The sequence below is a fragment of the Neophocaena asiaeorientalis genome, unplaced genomic scaffold, assembly GCF_003031525.2.
Source record: "Neophocaena asiaeorientalis asiaeorientalis breed wild unplaced genomic scaffold, Neophocaena_asiaeorientalis_V1.1 scaffold162, whole genome shotgun sequence".
NCBI lineage: Eukaryota > Metazoa > Chordata > Mammalia > Artiodactyla > Phocoenidae > Neophocaena > Neophocaena asiaeorientalis.
This window is the reverse complement of record NW_020172637.1, coordinates 81091-108241: the sequence shown is the minus strand read 5'-3', so window position 1 is coordinate 108241 and position 27151 is coordinate 81091. Positions and strand designations below refer to the sequence as shown.

At 40.0% G+C, this 27151-nt stretch overlaps 1 protein-coding gene and 1 pseudogene across 6 annotated transcripts in view; one reads left to right on the top strand and one right to left on the bottom strand.

Moving 5' to 3' along the window:
• Positions 1-27151, bottom strand: part of HIVEP2 (HIVEP zinc finger 2) — a 190721-nt gene that overhangs the window by 143240 nt on the left and 20330 nt on the right. For 2 of the 5 annotated variants that reach the window (XM_024739389.1, XM_024739392.1), the window contains exon 2: positions 2898-2972. The exons of 2 other annotated variants lie outside the window; for them this stretch is intronic. The gene's annotated coding sequence lies outside the window, so the exon portion shown is untranslated. Of the gene's footprint in view, positions 1-2897; positions 2976-27151 lie in introns of all 5 variants that reach the window. One more of the 5 variants, XM_024739386.1, reaches the window with a different exon arrangement.
• LOC112395939 (metallothionein-1E pseudogene) lies at positions 7743-8103 on the top strand (annotated as a pseudogene). Its single transcript, XR_003002470.1, has one exon. The product of XR_003002470.1 is annotated as a metallothionein-1E pseudogene (transcript).

The window sequence follows — 27151 nt, the reverse complement described above, 5'->3', positions numbered from 1 at the left end:
TGGAGAAGTAAAATTGAAACTCAGGTTCTTTCTGATCCCCAAATCAGCGATCCTTCCATAGACCACACATGACGATAGATAGAACAAGTTTAAAATGCAGGTCACTGCCTTTCTCAAAGGCCTGCTTATCTTCCTGTATTTCTCATCCCGGGCAATGTCATCACTACTCACCTTGTGGTCCAGCTAGAGTCCTGAGAACTGCCTTCTCTTTCCCTCATCCTTCACACTGACTCACTCACTCACTAGTACTGTTTCCCAGACTTGCAAATCCATCCTGTGCTCACTATTCTGAATATCCCAGCATAAGTTCAGGCCTCCAGTTGTTCCTTTTGAAGATTACTGTAACTGTCTGCAAGCTATGTCTTTCAGTGCAGGCTTGGGTCCCCCTAATTCATTCTCGTGATGCGGCCTGAGGGCTCCTGGTAAAACGCAAATCTGAACGTGTCTCTTCTCCTTGCCTACAGGATAGAGCTCCAACATAAAGCATGGCATACCTTCCCTGACCTGGTTCCTGCCGAGCATTCCAGATCCTTCCCTCGTGACATCCATCCTCTCCCTATACCCTGTCATCCAGCCATATGAAGATTTACTTGTTGGTTTTATGTCTTTGGTTCTTTGCATGCCAGGGCTCTGTCTTCCTGGAATGCCCTTACTTGTGCTGCCTTCTAGACAGACTGCCATGCAGCTTGCGAGATGCAGCTCTAGAATTTTCTCCTCTGTCAAGTCCCCAGCAGAACTTGATTCCCTGTTATGTCACAGCTAGGCTTTGTGTATTTTCTCTTACAGCCCATTTCAACGCATTGCAATATTTTGCAGTCTGCACTTTACTTCTAGAACGTTAGCTCAGACACTTACCAGTTGTGTTTCGGCTGCTCAGGCCAGCACACAAAAGTAAGTCAAAAATAGTAAAGTCATAAATTAATTAATAAATGAAACTGATGGTATGTGGGTATATGTCATCTTAGTTGCAGATCATTTATTTTTAAGAGTAAAGCCAGAAAGAATGTTTCAAGCAGAAACAATGGGGGAAATAGATCATTTCTTTGGGTGAAGAAATGATGAGTGTGGCCCAAAGTGTAAGTTGAAAACATTTAGCTATTATGCCCTCAGGCACATAAAGTCCTCAGGCCTCTCATCAATAATTTCCTTCTACCACCACAGAGCCATCCATGAGGTTGGGCAGGCATAACCTTTAGGAGTGAAAGGCAAAGAGTAAAGATTTGTATCTCTGAACCTGGTGCAGAGAGCCGTCCAAACTCAACCTCAAATTTTAAGTGGTACAAAAATGGTCTAAGACTTATTAGAGATTATTCTCAGAGCTAACCAAGATAGAGCAGGACATTTGATTTATCCCATGGATCAGCTAAACTGAAGCACAGCAAAAATAAACATTTTCCAGACTTTTCTGTCATTCCCAAAATACAGGACAGGGACATGGACAAATAATAAATAGTCGGGTTGTGAAGTTATCTCTTCAAGTGGAGAAACTAACCAAAGGATTGGTGGGATTGACGGAGATGAGCGTGGCTGTGAGGCACAAGTTCGATAAGGGATTTGAAGTTTCAGAGTTGAGACAGAGGCCAAGTAATGGTGGGCAGGGATACTTAATTCACCAATCACTCCACACCATCCCCAGTGCCTTAAGTAGAAGGCAGGACACCAGATGACCACCAGAAAGCACTCCTCCCCACAAAGGAGGAAGCTGATTACAGCTTTCAGGAGCCCCCCACTACGTGAAGACTGCAATTCAAAGGCTCTCCCTAGAAAACGACGGTGGACAGAAGCAGCCAACTACCCCTAGAGACACACAGAAAAGCCGTAACTCTGTTGACATTCCAAAAAGAAAAAGGGGGAGGAGCATTTCCCTCCCAGCAGTATTCTTTAATTGCCTTTTCTTGCCTCCTTTCTGAAGAGACAAGGGAGGTGGGTGATGGCAGCTAGATCATGTAAAAGTCCAGAGGGCAGCGGACATGAAGTTCTATCTAGCCTCCTTGCACAAAGGCCTTATTATAATACAGACATAAAAATGCGTGGGCAAGACTTGGAGGGTTGGTCTCCGTGCCCCGGCCACCGTGCCCGCCCCAAACTCATTCCCACCCCCGTGCTTTGAAAGCATTTGTGTACACACACCCTCTGACAGATAGGTTCTTCATGTTCCCATGGAGTTGAAATCTCTGTAATTTAGCTGGAGGGATCACGCTGCTTTTATACTTCCAACAGCAAAGGTAAGAATCACTGCATGATGTTAACTCTAGTTGTATTCCAGATTTTCAGTTGCTTGTCTTCGTGTTCACATGAGCTCGATTTTTTTTTTAACTTACTCTTTGTAAGACTGCCACAGTGGCAAACTGATGCTTGTTTTGGTAACATTAGTATGCAGAAACTCGAGCACATATGCAATCTGGGAGCTTCCTCTCCCTGAGCCCCTCCTTTCTAACAGAGTTTATGACCTTATCACATCTTAAGGGAGTTGATGAGAAATGCCAAATAGAAATCAATCCGTATTTAGTAAATATTCTGTGAAACACATAAAACATCCTGTAACCACAGCTGTTTTCTGACATGAAAAATCTGAATATTATTTCTACTCTGATGGGTACTTCTCAATAGGCCTCAACGTTCAAAATCATATCTATAATAATTTTGCAAATACAGATAGACTTCTGCAAGCTCCCCTTGGGTTTCATTTCAAAGCTCAGCTATTACCTTACTGTTTAAAAATCAAATAAAAGAATCTTAAAAAGAATCTAAAAGAGGAACACAACGTGATTTGCTAATGCAACCCCAATATTTATGCCACCCCTCCTTTTGGAATTTTGCATCTCACAAGAAATGGCGATTTGAGTTCTACAAAGTCAAGTGCAAAGGAGTTAAAGAAAATCATTTTGATTTCCTACCTGGAAATCTGCTTTCGGTCCTAGTCACACATTCTCACAATCTCGAGTCTCAATTTCTCAGGTAAGTTCGCCAACCTGCTGACAAGAAGTTTTGTGTTATGACTTCTCCTCCCACAGCGCGTACATTAAGACTTGACTATGAAAATGACCTTAAGTGCTAACCAAAGCTGCAAAACCAAATCTCTTGGTTTGAAGAAAGAACATAAACACGTGGAGGTGGGACAGGCCAAAAAGGCGGGTGATACATGAGGCACCAAGCTACACAGAATACCAGATGGCTAAGCAAAATACAATTTAAAAAGTTTAAAATAAGCTTATGAGCAACAAAATAAAGAGTGATTAGCACTGGATGATAACCGAAAGAATAAAATAATAAATATTTATGAGTCCATACCAAAATAAATAAATCATGTAGATACTCCCTCCCTCCAAGGGGTAAAGCTTAATTATTCTCCCTTTAAGTGTGGGCTGACTTCCAATGAACAGAACATGGAAAGAGAAAAGTAGTAGCTTTACAGTGGAAACCCTAGCAGACTCTACCTTAACCAAGTGATCAAGGTTAATATCACGGTGATCAGTTATGTTGACAGGACACACCCCATAATATAATGCAATGAGAAGGGCACCTTCTCTGGTCTTCTTCCCCAAAACCCATAACTCCAGTCTACAAAATTCCTGGCCAATACTCTTCAAAACTATCCATCCCTTCTGAAACAAGCGGGGTATGCCGCGGTATGCTATGTATGTTATTATCTATCATATTGTATTTTGTGTTCATTTACATTTAATATTTTAAAAGTGAGTAGCCAGTTAATACTAAATGGACTTTTCAGGAAAACCAGACAAGTCTTTTAAACTGTTAACCAAGCAGTCAAACAGACTAGCGTTTTTAGGCAGTAATTTTGTTTAAATAGTCATTTTTCTTTTTCTTTAATTTTAATGCTTCCATAACACATCAGAATGACATCTCCAAACGCTGTAGACTTCAGTTTTTTTCTCACCACAAATAGTATGTATATTTTCACTATGACTAGCAGCAACATGCCTGCTATTGGTGATTCTGGTAATTATTTAAATAGGCTGACTCTACATGGATTTCAATGGCACAACAGTGATGACAATTCAGTGTTAGCCAGTTACAGGACCTGGTGAGCACCCTAGCCAGACACCCCATGCTGTTTGTGGACAGGCATTCCCCAGCCTCTTGGCCGGGTGACAGCAAGCACAACAGCCCACAAGGCGGGTGGAGAACCAATGAATAAAATGATAAATATTTGTGATTAAACAGGATGTTGGAGAGCGGGGAGGGGGATGGAAAAGCTCAACTACTGAACTACTGAAGCTACTCTGGAACTTTAACAGTATTCCCTTGTTGTAAAACTGGGAGCAGTACACAGATAGATGTTTTCTCCAGTGTTTTCCCCTTTATTGTAAATAATTTACAGAATTACTACTGTACAACACAGCATCTACCCAGGCACAAGATTTAAGACTTTGGGCTGTTGAACCATAAACACTATACCCTGAACAAATGCTGTAATCATCCTTTGAAGGCAATGCAAACAATGATGTGAAAATATAATATTTTTTCAGGCCAGAAAACACTTTTTTTTTTTTAAAGCATGGATCATTCTTTTTTTTTTTTTAATTTTATTTATTTATTTTATTTATGGCCGTGTTGGGTCTTCGTTTCTGTGCAAGGGCTTTCTCTAGTTGTGGCAAGTGGGGGCCACTCTTCATTGCGGTGCGCGGGCCTCGCACTATCGCGGGCTCTCTTGTTGCGGAGCACAGGATCCAGACGCGCAGGCTCAGTAATTGTGGCTCACGGGCCTAGTTGCTCCGCGGCATGTGGGATCTTCCCAGACCAGGGCTCAAACCCGTGTCCCCTGCATTGGCAGGCAGATTCTCAACCACTGCGCCACCAGGGAAGCCCCAGAAAACACTTTTAATAGATCCACCCTTGCTGTGGATTGAATATATAATTTAAATGATTATTTACTACGTTCAGTCTCTCATCTATGCCACTTAGTAACAACAATGATAATAATTTACAGGCTCAGGGGCATTCTTGTCAAGAGTAAATTCAAGAAATTCTGAAATAAAACATAGTGCTTCCTTTGTATAGAGTATCTAGACTCAGAGACTTCACTTATATGGAGTCTCCATACTCGGGCAGATAACTCAAGTGATTCCCTTTTATTCCCATACTGATTCTGATATCCGATATCAATTAAGAGAACAAAACAAATGAAATCGCCACTATGGGAGTACACTTTGGGGATCGTTTTTCAAGAAAGTGTTATCAACCAACAATGCCTTCTTAAAGTCCACAATATTCCTCTCTTGCATCTATTCCACTCCTCTCTTGTTTTCTTGCTGATTATTCCACCAAAATAAAGTAAACAATAGCCAAAACTAAACCACATCTCTGTGACAATTTGCTGCTTAAATGAGTCTCTGAGCATCTCTTTCACTCAAAGCGTCCTAACACTGATTGGTCATTTTGTTATATTATAAGGAGACAGAATGGCGGCCTGGCATTGGGGAATGAGGACAGAGACAAAAACTGAGCAAGATGTACAAGCTCACTCACTGAAGACTAAATATAAATACAAGAGCTTGTATCAATACAAAACATGAGCTTCTTGTACTTTTAAGACTTACAATATCAATTCGCCCTGCCTGGATTTCAACTAGTATATTTGACAAGAACCTCCAAATGAGGAAGTAGGAAATAGATGAGTAGGAAGTAGATGAGTTTGAAGACACATGTTCTTTTGTTTTCCATTTGTTTTGTTTTCCATTTGTTATAACGGAAATCATTATAACATCATTCCCAAATATGATTTATCAATCCTTTTTATGCCAGAGAATCCCTTTGATTCTCCTTAAAAATCATTTCATGGAAAACTTAGTAAATAACATTTGAAAACAATACGAGAGTCAAAAGGTCGCAGTGTCACATATACTTTCCTTCAATAATATATTAGATATGATTCTATAAGTCTGTTGTTCAGCATGAGCAGTGGGACAGCAAACTTGAAATGAAAAAATAAAACCTATGAGAAAACACAGTAGGTGCAGAATCAGAGATGAATGTCATACTCCATTCCAAACACTATCAGAACTGACAAATTTCCCTTTAGTGTACTTAGGTCTAAACAGTAACACATTATGGATATTAGTTCCTATCCTCTTTCTGAGTGAAAATAAAGCAGCTCAATGAAGTTGATCATGTGATCAAAGAAGATAAATTGCCCTTTTTTACCCCTCAAAAGAAAAGTCCCACATGCAAGAACATCTTTACCAATACTGAAGATATTAAAAATGTAAAACCGAACCTATAATAGTCTGTAAGAACAGTTTATTATTCATTTGTTCTCATCTGTCAATCCTAACTTGCCTCAAACTTCATTCTGAGCCTTCCTAATTGAATTGGTTCAATTTCACAACCCACACCATAATTTATCAGTTCAGTAACCATGAGCAAACTGTGGTTATCGTATCTATTGACCCAGAGTAAGAGTATGCTGATATGTCATAAGCACACAACTGGAATGACTCCTCCTTCTCTGTGATGTATTAAAACCAACCTAACTACTGTTCTGATGATTCTGTTTACCCTTTTTTTTTTTTTTTCGGTATGAGGGCCTCTCACTGCTGTGGCCTCTCCCGTTGCGGAGCACAGGCTCCGGACGCGCAGGCTCAGTGGCCATGGCTCACGGGCCCAGCCACTCCGCGGCATGTGGGATCTTCCCTGACTGGGGCACGAACCCGTGTCCCCTGCATCGGCAGGTGGACTCTCCACCACTGCGCCACCAGGGAAGCCCCATTTATATTTTTGATATAGCAATTTCTCTTCTAAAATTACTTAAAGGAAACAACCTTTCATTAGCTTTTTAAATTCTTCCTCCCTGTAATGAAATACTGGAAGATATATTGGACACCTATTTCTAAATCAGTTGAAAAATAAAACTGCTCAACTATTACCAATAAACTAAATATTTATCAGGTAACTGAGGTTTTTTTAAATGATTATAAGATCAATTAAACCAATAAAAAAATGTTGAAGTGCTTTATAAATTCCAAAAGTATACCCCAGTTACATAATAGAATCTGAGCCTCAGAAGAAGAAAACCAACAACAAGACACAGTTTAGGTAATCAATAAGAGGCCACTAAAGTTATTTTTGCAAATGACCAATGATTTGAAGCCACATTTCTGAAATTATATTTAAATTTTAAAATTAGGACACTGGAAAGCAGTGTCATAAATGCTCAAAAACACATGGAAAAATTGATTTTCAAACAGTGTTTTTAAAGTGTTTTATAAACATGATACAATTTTTTGTCATTAAACCCTGAAGTTAAATATATTTCTTAATTTACCAACCAGCTTCACTGTATTCAGGTCTTAAATGTAATTTTCATCTGCTTTCTAAACTCTCATCTGGAAATCTACATTTATCTGTAGATACGGGAAATATTATTTGTTAGATCGTCTAAATATTAAAAATATAAGCTGATAATTTCCCTCTGGCTTGATCGTTCCATGATTCTAGAATATACATGTCTTTAAGAATCCAATACACTTGACAGTAGACCAAGAAGCAACATGAATAATAAGCAGAGAACTGCACTACCTTTATGACTATAATTTTTAAAAAACTTTGAAAGCATTCATCAAATACTAATCAGAAATAGATACAGCAGATAAAACTAAGCTAAAATTGTTAAACTTACAAAATAACAAAACAAAATTAAATCCCATTGAGAAATATTAGAACCAAGTAAAAGTAATAAGAATTAATATTTATATACACGGCCCCCACCGGACCCGTGAAGCAGCTTTGCCCCTTTCTTTGGACCTTGGGCCTCACTTCTCCTCCAGATGGACTCCAAGTGCTCCTGCCCCACTGGCGGCTCCTGCAGCTGCGCTGGCTCCTGCACCTGCAAAGCCTGCAGATGCACCTCCTGCAAGAAGAGCTGCTGCTCCTGCTGCCCCGTGGGCTGTGCCAAGTGTGCCCAGAGCTGCGTCTGCAAAGGGGCCTGGGACAAGTGCAACTGCTGTGCCTGATGTCGCGGAGAACCTGCCCCGGGTGTCAATGGAGGAACACGGGCCGACCTGCATTTTTACACCACTCTGACTTGATTGCTACATTGCCTTTCCTATGAAATATGTAAGTGGTAATAAAAGTTGTTGACACACACAAAAAAAAAGAATATTTATAATATGTAAACAGCTCATAGAAATTTATTTTTCAAAAATAGCTAGGGGCTTCCCTGGTGGCGCAGTGGTTGAGAGTCCTCCTGCCGATGCAGGGGACACGGGTTCGTGCCCCGGTCCGGGAGGATCCCACATGCTGCGGAGCAGCTGGGCCCGTGAGCCATGGCCACTGAGCCTGCGCGTCCGGAGCCTGTGCTCTGCAACGGGAGAGGCCACAACAGTGAGAGGCCCGCGTACTGCAAAAAAAAAAAACAAACAAAAAAATAGCTAGGAAATAAAGTAGAAAATATGACAAGCCAATTCAGAAAAGAAATATAATTAAAAAGGAAGCTCACTAATTATTAAAGAAATACAAACCAAAACAACAAGTCAGGGAAGATTTTCACTTTGGTACTGTTATGATGAAAATGAGAAGGACCAGGAAGATCCCATATGCCGCGGAGCGGCTGGGCCCGTGAGCCATGGCCGCTGAGCCTGCGCGTCCGGAGCCTGTGCTCTGCAACGGGAGAGGCCACAACAGTAAGAGGCCCGTGTACCGCAAAAAAAAAAAAAAAAAAAAATTAGAGTACAGAAATTAGCAAAATGGAAAGTGTTTATGAAAATATGATTTTGAAAATAAGGGCTATATCCATATCATGATTATAACCATTTCAAATGTGGGGCTATGAGCAAAGATCAGGAGTATACAAGGAAAAATTAAAAATCAGATCGATAGATTGTAAAAGGTGATTGGATAGTTTTATCTTTTATTTATTTGTTTCATAATAGTGCATGAGGGATAAAATTTAAAACTTGACTAGAACAAATGAATGCAGTAATCTAATGAGTTCCTAAATAAAATCTCCCAAATGCATCAACCAGTACCTACCATGAGACAATGACTATTCCCCAGGCAAGTTCACCCACGGCCGGATCTCTGTACCCAAAGCAAGACTCAAATTTTACACAAAATGAGACTGTGAAGGATCCGTAGCATATCCGTGTCCTCAGAGCCATTAATCCACACCCAGGTCTTTAAACATTTACTGTATAGCTTGTGACGTTAGGAATGGCTCATTGTTATCCTTTTAACTGTACCACATCCATTATTTCTACGGGAGTTCATGACATGCTACCAAATCATGTTGTTTGAATACAGGCAGTTCTCAACTTACAAACACCTGACTGAGGAAAACCAAAAATAAAACCAGCTGCTGCTGTCCCCGGGTTGTTTCCTTCTAACACTACCAGAGATCTTGCTGATACTCCCAGAGAGACTCAGCTGTTGTGAAAAAAATCTTAAACTTCTTAGAGCATTGGAAGGGAGGAAGGGTCAAAGAAATGAAAGCAGGACCAGCCAGGGAAGCCACACAAGGCCCGTGCTTACCCTCAAGAGGGCTCAATAAACATTTGATGAATTAATGAATTACTTTCCGCGTTCACTCCTGTAGTTTAAGCCTGATGACTCTGTCCCTATCCTATTCCAACAGCCTAATAACAGGCCTCCTTCTCGGGCTCCTGATTCACAGAGCTGGAGCTAAAGAAGGGAATTGAAATCCAGAAACAAACAGCTGTGATCAAGAGGCTGCCCACTAAGGCAGTTCACAGGACAGAGTCCAAGCCTAGGACCAACTCAGAAAGGTCTATTTCCAAACGTGCAGGCAGAAGGTACATGATATACAGAAAGCTAAGACAAGACATAAACGGTGAAAGAAATACTGAAGTTGAAAGTCTAGCAAAGCTTATTAATAAGGATGCCAAATAAGAGATCAAAAAACTGAAGTCTTGGGCTTCCCTGGTTGCCCAGTGATTGAGAGTCCGCCTGCTGATGCAGGGGACACAGGTTCGTGCCCCGGTCTGGGAAGATCCCACATGCCGCGGAGCGGCTGGGCCCGTGAGCCATGGCCACTAAGCCTGCGCGTCCGGAGCCTGTGCTCCGCAACGGGAGAGGCCACAACAGTGAGAGGCCCGTGTACCGGAAAAAAAAAAAAAAAATGAAGTCTTAGTGTGATATGGAAGAAGTAAAGATGTATCAAAGTAAGGGTGGGCTGGTTTGGGAATAATCTTGTGACCCCTCAGAGCCCCAGTTTGATGTATTACTCCAGCATCACTTAGATGGCAGAATCACTTTATGCACATCTGAAGTCTAGTAACTTCTCAATTCATTTCACCATATATATATATATATATATATATATATACTCATCTTCTGAAAATTTGAGCCACTCCATTGCTCAAAAATCTTCCTCAGCCCCTCTTACCAACTGAATTAGAGAAATCATAGAATCTTAGAGTTTGAGAAGGTTTTAAGACCTTTTAGCTCACAGTGAAAGGGGTAAAACAACTTCACTCTTTCATTAAAGATCCATCACAATATGGTCCAGGCTATACTCCTTATGATTCTCTGATCCTATCCTTGCACACTTCTTGCCTCCTGGCTTTCACTCACGGCCACCATGCTGAACAACTACAGGGGGCACCATTTATATCACAGTCTATGTGAATGCTGCCTTCAAAAGTTTAGCAATATTCAACTCTTAGGCAGCCATATGGGGTGCTCCTACTTTCATCTGTAACATTCTCTCCACCTGGAATGCCATCTCTCAACCGCATCTCTGCTTTTAAGATGCTAAACATTCTTCAAAGTCCATAAAACCTTTCCCAGTTCCTACAATTGGTTGTAATCTTTTTCTTTGAACTTTCATTTCATTTGGTTTATGCCTCTTTTATGCATATTCTGTCTTCCAGTATAATGAGTTAGTTATGCATGTCTTATAAGCAATCCTAGATTTTATGTATACTCCCTGAAAATGTAAATAGCATAGGATTCACCTTTCTTTCTACACAGTTCCAAGCTCATTGCCCAAATCAGGACAGGTACTTAAATAACTGTTGACTGGGACTTTTGGTTGGGATGGAAACAGATGATTCAGGAACTAGAAATGTTGGAGTAGTTTAGACTGGAAAGGAATATAGTGATAGATAACGTAGGACTAAATTTTGATAACCTGATGCCCTCAGGCCCACTAGGTTGGACAGGGTGCTAAGTGGCAGGATGTCACTCTCAGAGTCACACTTCTCCTTATTTCAAAACTTTGCCTAAGGGCTTCCCTGGTGGCGCACTGGTTGAGAGTCCGCCTGCCAGATGCAGAGGACACGGGTTCGTGGCCTGGTCCGGGAAGATCCCACATGCTGCAGAGCGGCTGAGCCCGTGAGCCATGGCCGCTGAGCCTGCGCGTCTGGAGCCTGTGCTCCGCAACGGGAGAGGCCACAACAGTGAGAGGTCCGCGTACCGCAAAAAAAAAAAAAATTTTGCCTAAGACCAAACATGTACTTATGGAAAAAGAGAATTTCCTCTTCACCTCTTCCTCCTGCCAGTAAGACACAACCTTCTGAGAAAATGAATTCCCAATTCTACATGACCAATTAAAAGCACAGTTTTGAAACAAAATACAAAGTAAGCCAGCACAATTTAACCTGCTTTATATAATATCAAGAAATGATTTTCCTTTTTCAGTTAACAAAAACCTACTAAAGAGCAAGTTTAAATACAAATGAGAAACACCTGGAGAGGAGATATACCATCTCGGAAGGATCTAAATATGGTTTTCTCTACTATATGGAGCCCATGTTTTTGCCTAGCACATAATATGCATTTTCTTAGTTAGTATGCATGCTAAAATATCAATTTTAATAGATGTGTCATGATCCAGGGAAACCATTATGATATATCAAAGGATGATTAGCCATATAAAATATGATTTGGCATTAACTATATAAAAAGAGACATCTTCAAATTGGTATATACAGATTTCTATCTATATACATAAATCTATCTGAATATTTTTGAAGACTTTAAAATATGCTGTGTTCACGTGGCATTGGTATAGTGTACACTGGTTGATGATTCAAAATATTTTAGTATGTATCTACATATATGAGCATTTATAATCTGAAAAATAAACCCTATGCATTTTAAGACAATTTAAATATGAACAGGGCAGAGGAAAGGTCAACAATATTAAAGAGTACAGAGGAGGACCTTGAAGATGGCGGAAGAGTAAGACGCGGAGATCGCCTTCCTCCCCACGGATACACCAGAAATACATCCACACGTGGAACAACTCCTACAGAACTCCTACTGAAGTTAAAGAGTACAGAGCTGAGGAATGAATTATATACTAAGGATGTAAAATAAGCCTTCACATACCAAAAATTTTTGAGATTTTTTAACAATATATATTGAAAAGGTTAAAAGTACTTGGCTTTCAGCCAAAAAATTCTCAGGGTCATTATCGTGAACACAGATCACCCAGAACACCTACATATTTATTTATATTGATTTATTAGAAAAATACTAGAGTCATTATCATGAGCATAGATTACTGTAGCAAATCTTATACACGCACACACACACAAACACTTATGGAGATGCTCCTATAAGACAAGGAATACATTAAGCCCTGGAAATGCAGTACCAGATGGAATAAACATGGTCTCAGCCCTGGTAGCACTTAGATTCTAAGAAGAAAGATCAACAGTTACTGTAAACTGGGGTAACTCAGTAATGCCTCCTCAAGCTGCTGAGATGCATGCATTTGCTTACTCCTTCACTCTTCGGCTTCCCCATTGGCCTACATTTTGTTTGCCTTTTTAAGATCTTATGTCTGATCTCTACAGTTTGTCTATTTCCTTCTTCACTTTCAGGCTGTCCGCTATCACTCTTGCAATCAGTGTGCCATCCTTTACCAGTGACACTCTTCTCCTTCCCTCTAATGTACAGCTCCTGATCATCTCTAGAAGACTGGATCACTAAGCCAGTGAAAACTGAGACTCAAATCAGGACAAATAAGCTCCAAGTGATGGCTTATTAAGCGTTTTATATCACTGTGGTTTGATGAAATCGTGGCGTTCTTTCTGATGTGATATTTCTATTATCTTATTGACCCAGACAGGCATTTGAGAAGACAGTTTAAGCAAATGTTCTACCCACAAAATTTCCCACCTCTTCTCCCAACCCCTTCTAAAAACATTACAAAAACATTAAAAACCCCACACTTCTGCTTAAAAGAAATATATTTGCTGTCAGAAAAGGTTTCTTTAAGCAGAGTACTTGGAAATGGTATCATAACATATAGACTATGTTTCTCAAAGAGTAGTCCTCAAATCACCTGCATCAGAGTTGCCTGATTTGCTTCTTAAAATTCAGGTTTCCTATGCTCCTCCTCAGACCTAGTGAATCATATTTATAGAGCCTAAGAACTTGAACTTTTTTAAAGCACCTCGGGAGCCTGTTGAGCATGATAAAGCTTGGAACCACTGATCTGAATAATCAAAGAGTGCTCATTGAAGATGTCAGGCTGAGCTTAAAGACCCAAGTCCTTATTTCACTATCAGCCTGTCACACTTACCAAGTGCCACCCTCTGCAAAGCACTGGATAAAATTAAGTTTAAAAAGTTTTTAAAAAATAACGTTGAAAAGCTGTCGCTGCCCAGGAAGCTTCTATTCTGACCAGGAAGACAAAACACAGACAAATGAAAAAGCTTTAAAATAGACACACGCAGCATTCAGGGGAAGCTGATGGGGGCCCAGCAGCATTCCGCTGTACGGTGGGCAAACGAACATTGAGAGGGGCCGAGTCCAGGACTGAGCAGAGTACCACTGGAACCCATAAAGGAAGACTTTCAAGACAAGCGTGGGGCAGAACTGAAAAGGAGAGATTTTCAAGCGCGAGCCTCTGAAGAGGTGTAGGGGTTGCCAGAGGGCACTTAAGATCAAGAAGAAAATACGTATCATCATATCTCTTGCTGCCACAGAGAAATGCCCAGATGCAGGGTTAGCAAAACCTTAGACATTGTTTGGGCGAACCTTGAAAATGAGCTTTTACAAATACATATTATCTTTTGAGGCAGACAGAGGAGGTATTGTTATGCCCAGTCTATAGATGAGGAAACTAAGAATCATCTGAGGCCCTTTCCAGAACTGGTCCTTTCCTTCCATCAGAGATTCTCCGCCCAGCCTGACACTGCCCCAGGTAGAAGGGTAATTAGTTCATCACCTGTCCTTCAAAACAGCAAGCCATTCAAAAACATTGTTTCTCCCTCCCTCCGTTTCAAGAAGCCAGGGGGAAGATGTGTGTGTGTGTGTTTGTGTGTGTGTGCATGCACGTGTGCACACACCTGTGTGCACGTGGCCACATGTGAGCATACACGTATGCACACGAGTGTGTGACTAATTTAACTAACCAGTCATTATTTCTTAATAAAGAGTCACTGTACTTTAGCATCTCATGACTGCTCCAGCAGCACTAGCATTTATGACAAATTGTGTTGAAAAATAATCAAAGTCTCTTTGATTTGTGATCAAAATGACCACTCCAAATCGCCATACTGGGTTAGCTAGACACATCTTTCCTCTGGCTGTAGTGTCCAATATGATAACCACAGGTAGCTGTTTAAATTTAATTTAAAATTAACATTAAATAAAATTAAACATTTAGTCCCTCAGGTGCACCAGCCACATTTCAAGTGCTCCAAAGCCACATGGGGTTAGCAGCTACCCTGTGGCCAGTGCAGATATAGGGCAGTCCCATCGCTGCAGAGTTCCATTGGACACCACTGCTCCAGAGTACCATTCCTTCCAAAAATACAACTACAGATCCCAATACAAACAACAGTTGTTATTTACATCTAGTTCTAAACATATGCCAACAACACTGACCAAACTGTGTTGTTCCCTTCCACTAAGCCTGTCCAAGTGCCTTGAGTAGAAATTCATAGCTTGCTCCTCAGGCATCTATTAATCCCTTCTGCTCATCGTACTTCTCTTTTCATGGTGGTTTTCATCCTAGCTTGATAGTTAGTGCACATCATTCCCCCTACAGTGAGCTCCTCCAGACCAGAGGGGTCACTTGAGCACTCTCACAACCCAGCTCAATAAGAGTTCCATAAATACAAGGTATATTCTTAATTAAAAGACTACTAAGGGGCTTCCCTGGTGGCGTCGTGGTTGAGAGTCCGCCTGCTGATGCAGGGGACACGGGTTCGTGCCCCGGTCTGGGATCCAAAAAAAAAAAAAAAAAAAAAAAAAAAAGACTACTAGGTAGAACGTAATATTAATGGGAACATCCAGAGAATAAAAATATAGAAATGAAAGGAAGACAGAAAAAGGTCTAAAGCATGGTAAGGTTTTGTAATCATTACCAAGTGGTAACTGCTTAGATGGAAATATTGCTTGTGCTGCATATTTAGAAGGAGAAAAATCAAATTCTTTTAGGAGTAGGTCCGAAAATGTACTGAGCTGATATCATAAACCAGAGGAGCACTGGGCTACCTGTCAGCTACCCTACGTCAGTGGCATCAGCCAGCACACAGAGACTGGCCCCAACCCCTGTGCAGGGTGACAAAGCCAGTGCTCTCAGTGCCCTATGGGAATTGGACAGCATAGCTGAGGAGAAGCTTTTTCAATAAAGTTTGTATCAGTTTGATTCTTATTCATGCAATTACACTGTCCTCAAAACCTCAAGCCTTGGGATTCAAATGAGAACCCCTTCCCTCACTCTGAGAACTTCCTCTGGACCACTAAAAAACAAAAAAAGTAAATTTCCTTCCTGTTATCATTTGGATAGTTTCAAATAATCTAACATATGAACAATATCTGATATTTTTTAAAAGCCTGTTGGGGCAGGCTTCCCTGGTGGTGCAGTGGTTGAGAATCTGCCTGCCAATGCAGGGGACACAGGTTCAAGCCCTGGTCTGGGAAGATCCCACATGCCGCGGAGCAGCTGAGCCCGCGCGCCACAACCACTGAGCCTGCGCTCTAGAGCCCGCAAACCACAACTACTGAGCACGCCCAGAGCCCGTGCTCCGCAACAAGAGAAGCCACCGCGATGAGAAGCCCGCACACCGCAACGAAGAGTAGCCCCCCCTCGCCGCAACGACAAAGAGCCCGCGCGCAGCTACGAAGACCCAACGCAGCCAATAAATAAATACATAAATTAATTAATTAATTAATAAAGGTCTCATTTAAAAAAAAGAAAAAACCTGTTGCGGGGGGCAACCCATGTATCAGGGCACACTGGATGTGTCTATGAAGATGGAAAAATTAAAAAGGGAAAGTTATCACATTTGTACTTCACCACTCAGGGTTTTATTTAGTCAACTTTAATTCAGTTTCCAGTTCTTAATTAAGCTTTCAGGACACTTTCCCACAAGCCGTGGAAGCTAAAGATACCTTCAGGGCCACCTTAGGCCAGGGGAAAGGTAACTTCACAGGAAATGAAACCAGGCAAAAGAGCGAGAGCACAAGTGATGACAGTCGGAGAGATCAAGATAAAGGCTAGAGGGGGTGCTAAGGTGGCCTACAGAGGAAGCGAAACTTCAAACCCGTGTAGACGCATCATTTTCCACAAGAAAGTCACCCACTCCTGCCCCCACCTCACCTTCACCCCCATCTTCTCTGCTCATCATTATCGCCTTTCTTCGTTTTTAACATTTTAGATTGATAAAAAGCAGCCAACCAAAAGCCCCACCCTGCCAAATGCTTGATTAGCCAAATCGCCAACAGCAAGTTGCACCTCCGCACACACCTTTTCTGCCACAACATCCCCCAAACCTGGTCAACCTGGGGCCCTGAAACACTATCAGGCTCCCAGTATATGAACAAAGGCGCTGGGGAGGTGCTTGGATTTTGCAGTCGCGGTACAGGCGATGGAGCAGGATGGCTAAGCCCCCTGTGTTAGACTCCGGGCATCACTGCATATCCGTGTGTAACCCTGGGCAAGCTATTTACCTTCTCGGTGCCTCCATTTCCTCATCTGTCAACTAACGACAGTTACCATATGCCATCAAATTTAAGTTGTCCACCAATTCTAAGACATATGCATAGTTTTCATATTTCAACATTTCTGAAGCCAGATGGTGTCTTACTATCATCAAGAGCGTCTTTCAATTAATTGTAGGGTTTACTGTTCTTTCTTAGAAATACATCAAATGCCATCTTACGAGTGACGGCACCTTAACGTCTATGAAATATTGTAGAACCTATTTCATAGGGGTTTTGGTAAAGATTAAATTTGTTAACATAATGTTAGTATTTAGAATAGTGCTTGGCCCTGAGTAAGATGTGCAATTATTATTAGTTGAATTTATGGCTGTGAAAATGGATGTGGTCATAAGATAAAATCCTCCTATTAGGAGGATTAAGTTCTCAATAAGCAACTGCTGACGAAAGCAGCTGAATGTACAACCCAGCCTTATTCATGCCACAAGACTCCTTGCAACAAACAAAACATCTAATATCCCTTCATATAAAGGGGAACCAGTAGGTACATGGCTCTTTGAGGTTAAATTACATATAACAGATTCCTACTTTTTAAAGGCTGGGAACATGTTTCTAGATCAAGACTTTGGGCAGGTTTTCTCCCCCATAATGGCCCCTCTACTTCGACTGTCTGCAAATTTAAATCCTGAACCCCATCTGTCAAGGCCCAATTCAAATTTCATTTCTTCTAAGATTTTTTTCCCATCTTATCCTCCCTCTTTCTATTGCACCCTCACATTCATCTCAGCCACCATACTCACTTTATTTGGACCTCATTGGACAGAAGAACACTACCTGTGCTAAAATATTATACCAGAATGGGAACTCTGTCTTAATTGTCACTGCCTCCCCTGTAAGGTCTCACATAGAGTCCATCTGCTTATATTTGAATTGGGGCCCCGCCCCACACACAAAAAAAGATACTGAAGTTCGAACCCCAGTACCTCAGAATGTAACCTTATTTGGAAATAGAGTTGTTGCAGATATAATTAGTTAAGATGAGGTGATACTGGAGTACAGTGGGACCCTAATCCAGTATGACTAGTGTTCTTAGGAGAAGATGCCATGTGAAGACACAGAGATACAGAGAGAACAGCATGTGAAGATGGAGACCAATATTGCAGTGATGTATCTACCAGCCAAGGAACCACAAGGACTGTAGGCCTGAACCAGAAGCTAGGAGAGAGGCATGGAATATATTCTTCCTCATGGCCCTCAGAAGGAACCAACCCTGCTGACATTTTGACTTCAGACTTCTAATATCCAGAGCTGTGAGAAAATAGATTTCTGCTATTTTCAGGTACCTCGTTTATGGTACTTTGTCATAGCAGCCCTGGAAAACTAACATCTCTCCTCACTTTGAGGCTGTGACACTGGACTCTCTTTATCGTTGTTCTTCTTCTCTGGCCAGCCTTTTCTAATCTTCTTGGTGGGCTCATTCCCTTGTTTCAAGATTTTAAAAGTTGGGGATTCTCCAGGGTTGGCCCCAAGACTTCTCTTCTTCTCACACTAAATATCCTCCTTTACATCCTTTCATCTACCCCAATTCAATTACCATCTATATGCTGATGGCTCCCAAATTCCTATCTCCAATCTATCCTCTCCTCTAGATCCACATGTGCAACTGGCTACTTGACATCTCCACATGGATAGTTCAAAGCCACTTTATACTCAACAAATCCAAAAACTAACATCACCACTCCCTGAAACCGGGCTCCTCTCAGGCCAATGAATGGCAACTCTGCCCATTCAGGTGTACAGGCCACACACAGGATTCATTCTTGGCTATTTCCTCTCCTTCACCCTCCACATCCAATCCACCAACAAATCCTCTATTTCTCCCCACGGAAACTTCTCAAATCTCCCCACTTTTCCCCATTCTCCACCTCCACCGCTCCACTGCAGTGGATTTAACAATCCACTCCCTAGATTACTGCAATAGCCTCTTGACTAGTTCCAGATCCATTCTTGGCACCCTCCAATTTGTTCCCCAGCAGACTGAGTAATATTCACAAAGCAAATTTGACCCTTTCATCTCCATGCTCAAACAACTTCTTTGGCTTTCCATTCCATTCGTCTTAGGATAAACACCAAAATCCTAAACCAAGGCTCTGCATGGAATGGCCCTACCGACTCTCCCCCTTCACCTCCCTTGCTCTTGAAGGTGCTCCAGCCACAGTAGTGCTCCTTTGATTTTGATGGGACCCATGATCCCGCCCATCACGGGCCAGTGTGCAAGCTGCTCCCTCCACCTGCAGAACCCGCCAACTCCCTTCACTTAGTTAATGTCTTCTCATCAGTCACTCCGGGCTCAACACAACCCTCCTCAGAAGATCTTTCCTGGGCTTCGCCAAAAAGACAAAGCTGCCCCATTCTCCTCTCTCCTCGCACCTTACTCTTCTCCTGAGTAGCACTTAAGCATAGTTTGTAATTATACATTCATATGACTATCGGATTAATATGGATGAGTGTCCCCCACAAGGGCTGAAACCACGACTTTCTTGTTCCCACTGTATCTCCAGCTCTTAGAACAGTGTTTGGCATATAAACAGACATTCGATAAATATTTGTTAAGTAACTTAAGGAATAGTAAGCAAACATGATATATGTGTTGAAAGAAGCTACGGTGTTTTAATTGTCTATCATACTGTAATGCAAATTCTTTCTTTATATACAGTACTTTTTAATTTTCCAAAAGCTTCTATTCTAACCCAGTGGATATACAAAAATATTATAGGCAATAGTTTAGTTTAGCTAAACTAGATTTTAAACATATTTCTTCTAATATGGTATTGTTAATACGTATGCTGCCACAAAAAATTATTAATTTATGTCACTAAAAATTTCAAATCTAATTAGCTAACTTCTTTCCTACTCTTATTCTAATCGTCCACATATGAGTAAGTGAAAGTTAAGTAACAGTTTCATCTGTGATATGCTCTCAGTTTTGCCACCAATTCTTCCTTCTCCAAGATGATCAATCTACTTGATTTGAAAAATAAAATACGCTTAATAGTAGAAAAATAAAGTACTGGTGTTACATCTCCAAAATGAGAGTCACTTACTCATCCCAGCCCTATTAAAACATTTTCCTCAAATTTTCCTGAGTGCATGTCTTGGTGTGGTGCTGAGAAGGCCACAGCAACAGCCAGCAGAAGCCACATGTATGACTTCCCTGTAAAGCTCACCCACAGAAGATGGCAACAGGTACGAGTGCATGTGAACTTCAAATTGACAAATTTCATTCTCATTAACAGTGATGATAAAAGAGAATGTAACACATCTTTTCTAAATGATGGGGAAATGTTAGTATTTCAGATTTTATTTTATTTTATGAGAGTCTTATGTACAACTTCCAATGATATGTGTACCCAACAGCTGCCACAAACCTTGGACATGATTGTACCAAGGGCAACAATGCTAAGCAATATCCCCAAAATAATCGTGTCTGTACATCAGATAAACAAATTCTGTCTCTCAAATAGCTTCACACACATTCTCAGAACTATAATATTTTTCCATAATTTTAACAGGAACACTATCAGTACTGAAATGAAACTATCACAATAGTCTCTCTCCTCCCTTTTTCAATACTTTCTTCCTTCAACACCCCCCACCCCGACCCTTCTCTTCACCATCCTATTTATTTTTTTCTATTAAGCAAACTCAGAGTTAAAACTGCAACAGTACCCAGAGTTTTCATGGATGCAAATTCTGCTTCCTACTAGCTACATCTTCCTGGGCCATATACCCTACTTGGTCCTCTTATCTTTGAATTCAGTTTTGAATTTAGATTCTACTTTTAAAAAAAAAACCAAAAGACCCTATTAAAGCACTAATAGACTAGATGCCTCCTAACTACAGCATTTGGGCATTCTGCATTGGCTTTCAACTCTGCAGGCCTGTGGCTGTTTCAGAATTGTCTCCCCAAGATTCATGCCCATGAGGTCATGCCCAGCTGACCTCTTTGGAACGTGATGCCATGAAGCACAGCTGTAAAAATAGAGCACTCTATAAGAACTTCTTATTCACCAATAAACACAATGTGCTTTCAATTTTAGAGAACTAACATGTTCATATCTTATAAGTACAGGGGAAATAAATGAATGAAAGAGCCTTAACTTACACAAATGTTTTTTCTCCCATGACCAAGCAGTGTAAAAACAAACTGACATATACAGGTTTCAATAATTTTGAAAATGAGGATGGCATAAAAGCAATTTAACTGAGAGAGCCTGAAGTCTGAGATTAAATCATTCTCACCATGATTTTTTTAATATAAATATCTGTTATTAACACATTCATGTGTTTCTTCTTAGTATATAATTCCCTACATATTATTTTACTTTTAAGTCATACAATCTAGATTGTTTTATTTTTTAAAACATATTGTCCACTTTGATTTAAATGTCTTTGTTAACTCCAAGTCACTGATCTATCCCTTTAATGACATTTTCATTCACTCACACTGGATTTCTTAATTCCAGTGTATTTGCCATTTTAAAAAAAATTTTAGGTCTATAAAAACACAAGCAAAAAGAACTGTCAAAAATTATAAAGACCTTTAAAGTAAGTCAGCTCAACTCTCTTTTTTCATTAGATATGATCTAAATAAAGTAAATAAAAGGAAAACTAGAAAATAATAGTATGAAATGCATTTTGTATGAAATATATAAAATTCCTCTATCTTCTTCCTGATGACAGAGCTTTGATTCACCCATTTCAGAGCTTCATATTTTAAGATTTGATTATAACTGTGCTTTAAAAATCAAAAAGTGAATCTTACTAGATTCTCTTTGGCGAGGTCAGGGATGTGCTTCGCCAGCGACAGCTCAAATCAGGAACCGTCTACAAATATCTTCTAATTAAATCTAGGGCCACAGTAGTCTCCTCACATACAGGCCTTTTTTTCAAATCACATTGCTCTTAATGAAACACATGTCGTAATGCAGTTTATAGGATGGATAAGTTTATTATTATTCTATTCAAAGACCCACTTTTATAAATTTCCTCTTATTTTCCTTCTACAAATAAACTCTATGTTCAAACCTATTAACCTTTAGGAAATAAAACGCAATATCCATCATCTGTGCAAGAATAGTAACGTTACACGTTTAAATATGGATAATCATATTTAGTTTAAAAAAACATACCCTGACACAGCTCTCACTCCACTCCTTTCACATTTAGTGTGACTATGCTCAAGTAATATTAATAACTTATAAATAAATATATGCCAATTCCACATTGGTCAGTAATGTTAAAGAGCAAAGAATCTTGGTCCTCAGTGGAGGCAGAAATGTCTCAGTTACCTATTCACTGATGAAACCACAGGAGTTGAAAAACACTCTACATATTCTTTATTCTGGGTAAAAACAGAGACCTTTCAAGCACAATTTTTATGTCCTTAAACATAAACTTTTAAAAAATATTTCTACAGTAGGAAATTTAGTTTCATCATATGAAGTTATTCTGTTCATTGTAAAGACACAGTAGTCAAATTTTCTATAAGCCCTGCAAACATTTCCTTTCACACTCATTTCACCTCCAAAGATAAGAATTATAGACCATTTTGCATACCTGCTACATAAGGTCACAGAGTTACAGCTAAAAAGAAAGTCACAAACATAAGAATAATGTCCCTCCTGTCATCTTCTGCTACTTATTTGTCACTTAGTTATCTTGGTATCTCCAAGAGTCCTGGCTTCTAAAGGTCAGGGCACTCAGAGCTGGCCTTGGTCCAGTGGCTCACAGTGCTACCATTTCCCAGGGAGTTCCAGTACTGTTCCACTCTTGTACCACCCAGGTAACACGTTCCCCTTCTGGATTACCACCACTAACAAACTGAGGACCCACCCCCCCAAGACCCATACCAGAAAGAGAGCTCATTTGGCTATTCCCCAGCTACCAAGAAACAAATTCCCAAATACATCTTAAACTTCAAGACTTTAGGAGCTGGATTACTGTTTGAAATAATTAAAAAAAAAAAAAAAGTGCCCTTTAGAAAAAGAAAAGAAACTTAACCACTAACAGGGAGAAAGACTTTTTAAAATCAGATTTACTAACCTGGATAAGAGTAATTATCAATCCCATCTGTTTCCAGTAATTTATTCATTCATTCACCCATGTATCCAGCAAACGTATAACAGCTACAGTAAGGAAGCAGGAGGGTCAGTCATGATAAAGAGGTGTCTTGAGGTTTGAATTCAGACTGCCTGTTAAACGCAAGCTCCAAAACACACTAGCTTTGCGACCTTGGACAAGATACTTTATCTCTCTGTCCTTCAGCTTTTTCACCTTTAAAATGAGGAGACTGAAAGCCCCACCTGATAAGAGGATAAAGATTTAAAGATATGGATTAAATTAACACACGTCAAGTGCCTAGAAAAGTGCCTGGCACTCAATAATTTTTATTTTTAGTTATCACTATTAACTAAAAGCTTGATCAGATTCTAAAGTTACAATGATAAATAAGCTCTATTGCCCACTCCCAACTGAAGATGACAATGGAGTGGGGTCATGAACTTTGAACTTGTTTATCCTAATCTGGAAACACTAGAGAAAAAAGGATTTTAAACTTCTTTTGGTAATTCGAGGATTTAATCCTAAATCAGAAACTTCAGTGTCTAATTTAAATGTCTTCCCCACACCTACCAATAGTAGGAGCTTAAACAGCCATTCGCACGAAATAGCAAATGATAAACAAAAAATAAATGCCAGCCATCTCCTAGTTATTAAATCACTTTTCAGTTTTTATCTTACTTTAACTGTCCATAGCCTTTGGTATTGACCCTCCCTCCCTCTTTGGGGAAACCCTGGCTCCTACGATATGACTTTCCTGGTTGCCCTCCTGTATCTCTGGTCCACATCTTCATGGCCTGGTCTCAGCTTACATCTCTACCCTATTTTTCATGAGCTCCCAATTATCCTTTAAGCTTCACACACACTAAACTATTTAGGATTCCCCAAACTCCCCCATGCATTCTCAAACCTTCACCACACTGTTCTAGAGACCTACTGACCCTCAGAAAAGCTGCTGAGAGAACAGTTCACCCCTCCCCCAAGGATGGCTTAGGGCTCCTTCCAGGTCTTCTCACCCTCTACTGCCTTCTATTTTTGCACTTATTCCACAATATCCTAGTCCTTGGATTACAAGCCAGTTCCCTCGCTAGACCATGATGGCTTTGAGGGTAGCGATGTAAGCTTTCAATTATTATTTGATAATATATAAGTAACTTAAATAGGTAAATAAGTAGACTTTTTACAATTTCCTCCTTTCCTAGTATGTATTGAGTGCTTATGATAGACCAAGTACTTTACATAGATTAACTCATTTAATCCTCAGAACAACCTTTGAGATCCGTTTTAGGAATTAACCCTGTTGTACAGGTGAGGAAAACTGAGGCTAAGAGACATGATGCAACTTTCCCAAAGTCACACAACTAGAAAGTGGCTGAGGCAACGTTCAAACCCAGGCAGCCCAGGTCTGAAACCCACACTCCTGGTCATGCTCTATACTGCCTCTTCTCTAGCCATAAACCTGATTAAGCAACAGAACTGGCTCTCAACAAGGATGATGAAATTTACATCCCTAGAGCATTAAATATAGATTTTTTTTTTAAAGACCAACTTGTCTCTGGAGGCAAAGGAAAGACCAGATGACCACAGCATGCTCCTTCCACTACTATATACCTTCTCTCATTATTTTACATACTCATCCATACTCCCCAGAAAACGAAGACACATGTTTTAATATAAATTCTGCCCAATATCTAACACACTGAGTATTATCAATAAATCAATAATTATGAACAACTGCATCACTGATAAGGACAAATATTTATAAGTTAATACTTAAATAAACACGAACTGAAATACAGCTGACACCATAAAGAAAAGAATAAAATAGAGAGGTGATGCTACCTATTACATTTCCCATTATGTTAGCTTCAATCTTCCACACTCTATCAGAACTTCTACTTAGCCCAACCCAACCAAGAGGTTATATTGAACACTTTGGAAAATACTTTATTTTTAAGGCCATTCATATTCACTTCCAAATAATATTCTAGTGGAGATACTTTATTGGATGGAACTCAGTCCGCTTTTCATTCATTGCACCTCAGAGAGACAGGGAAACTAAGACACAGCATCAAACCAACGCTTTCAGGAACAAAATATCTAAGTTTCCAAGTCCTATACTCAAGTTACTCATTTTGTCACAAATATTTATTGAGCACCAAGATCAGCTACATAATTTACAAAGCCCAGTGCAAAGCAGGAATACAAGGCCTCTCGTTCAAAAACTAAGAATTTCCAGGCAACAGAGCATTAAACCAAGCTCAGGGGCCTGTGGGACTGCATAGGTCACATACCCACCCACGAAGCTAGCCCTCTTGAGCCCCTAGATTCTATTCTATTCTGGGCACCATCCTAGGCACTGAAAGTAGAGAAGTGGCCTTTTAATCCATAATCCCCAATTCCAGAAAGGTTCAAAGGCAACATCAAAGATCCTATTAGGCAATGAATGGTCAAAGAGAAATCATGTTTAAGAGCTCAAAGAATCTTTGGATCTCATACTGGTATGTAGCGCCTTAGGGTTAAGTGCTAATAAAAATGATTCAAATTCAAGTGGACTGATCTCTTGCTTCACTGAAGGTCTTCCTTTGTAAATCAATAGGCCAATACGTTTGTTAAAAAACGATTCTCCTTAGATGAAAAAGGAGGATTACACATGATTAGTACAGGAAACAAAGCACCCAGGCTGACGATATTGCTAAATATCAGGCTTCTCTCAACATTTTTCAACTTACTAAATGCCTACCGTGCATCTACTATGTGTTTACACTTCTTTGAAAAAAATCAAATACTGTCTCATATTCGCTGAATTCAAACCACTGAACAAAAAGAGGACTCTGAAATTACAGCCCAGAAAGAGGAAACAGCGTCTAAAACATGAGAGATAGTGGCAGCATCTTAGTATCTTCAATGGGCACCTGTGCCCTGGGCAACTGCTCTGGGCAGGGCCCTACTCTAGGCCTTGAGGAATCAGTGAGGACAAGACAAACTCTGCCCTGGCTTGTGAAATTCACTGGGAAAGGCAGACAGTAGAAAACAAATTTTTTTTAAAATACTTTTTTAAATATTTCAAATTATGATTCCAAGATATAATGGATTGCATTTATTCTAGGATTTTCCTCCAAGAAGCACAAACTTCTCAGCTGAGAAATAAATGATTTATTCCTCTACCCACCCTACTCAGGTTTATAGTTTTGTTCACTATCCAGGCACAAAAGTCTCCTGCCACATAAAAAGTAGAATCTACCTCCCATAGTAGATATATTTGTAACTCCTATATGAATCAAGTTATATATGTTTGGACCACAATTACAGATGAGGTGTTGGGTTTGGGTTAACATTATAAAAAGGCAGATTCTATATACAGTCCATAAGAATGCCTCACACAGTGGTTTTTACAAAACAGCACGCTAATCTCCTGGTTGTTATGCGATTTAATTAATGTGTCTAAGGATCCTACTTGGCACCCCCAATGAGATGCTGCATAAAAACTGCGGATTATTGCTAATACAGATCTGGAGTAATTGACCCTTATATTAATACTGCTAAATAAATACTTCCATAATACCAGTGCTACAAATGTCCAAGCTCGGTTTAAAAGCAGTTAAATCTTATTATAAAGCAAATAGGCATAATGCAGGGGACCCAACTATATTGTGGCCACAAAGGATTGAAACTAATTTCCACTTTAACAGTTTTCCTTGTTATTTCAGATATTCCTCCTGTGTAATTTTATTATGGGGGAGAGATGGGAAAAAAGAATCACATTAAAAAAACACACACACCGAATCTTGCATTAACGTATTCCTTTCCAGCTTTACAACACATTTTCCCTCAAACCATCCCATTTGCCCCTTGAATCCATTTAACTATTGAAAGCAAACTTTAATGGAGTCCGCTCTCTTTGGCATAATATGGAGCAGTCACAACTTCCCCTCTGTTCTTAACTTCTAACTTTATTTCTTCCTTCAGAGGGTCACTGAGAATATCTGTACAAATATTTTTGTGCATCTCACAACCAAATAAGAGTGCTATGAAAACAACTTGAATGAGGCTCACATGGTAAAAAGAGGATATTTATGTTATATTCTGTCAAAGGAAAAAGCTATCTAAAAAAGATGTAATGTTTAAGTCTATAGCTCTTATTCCA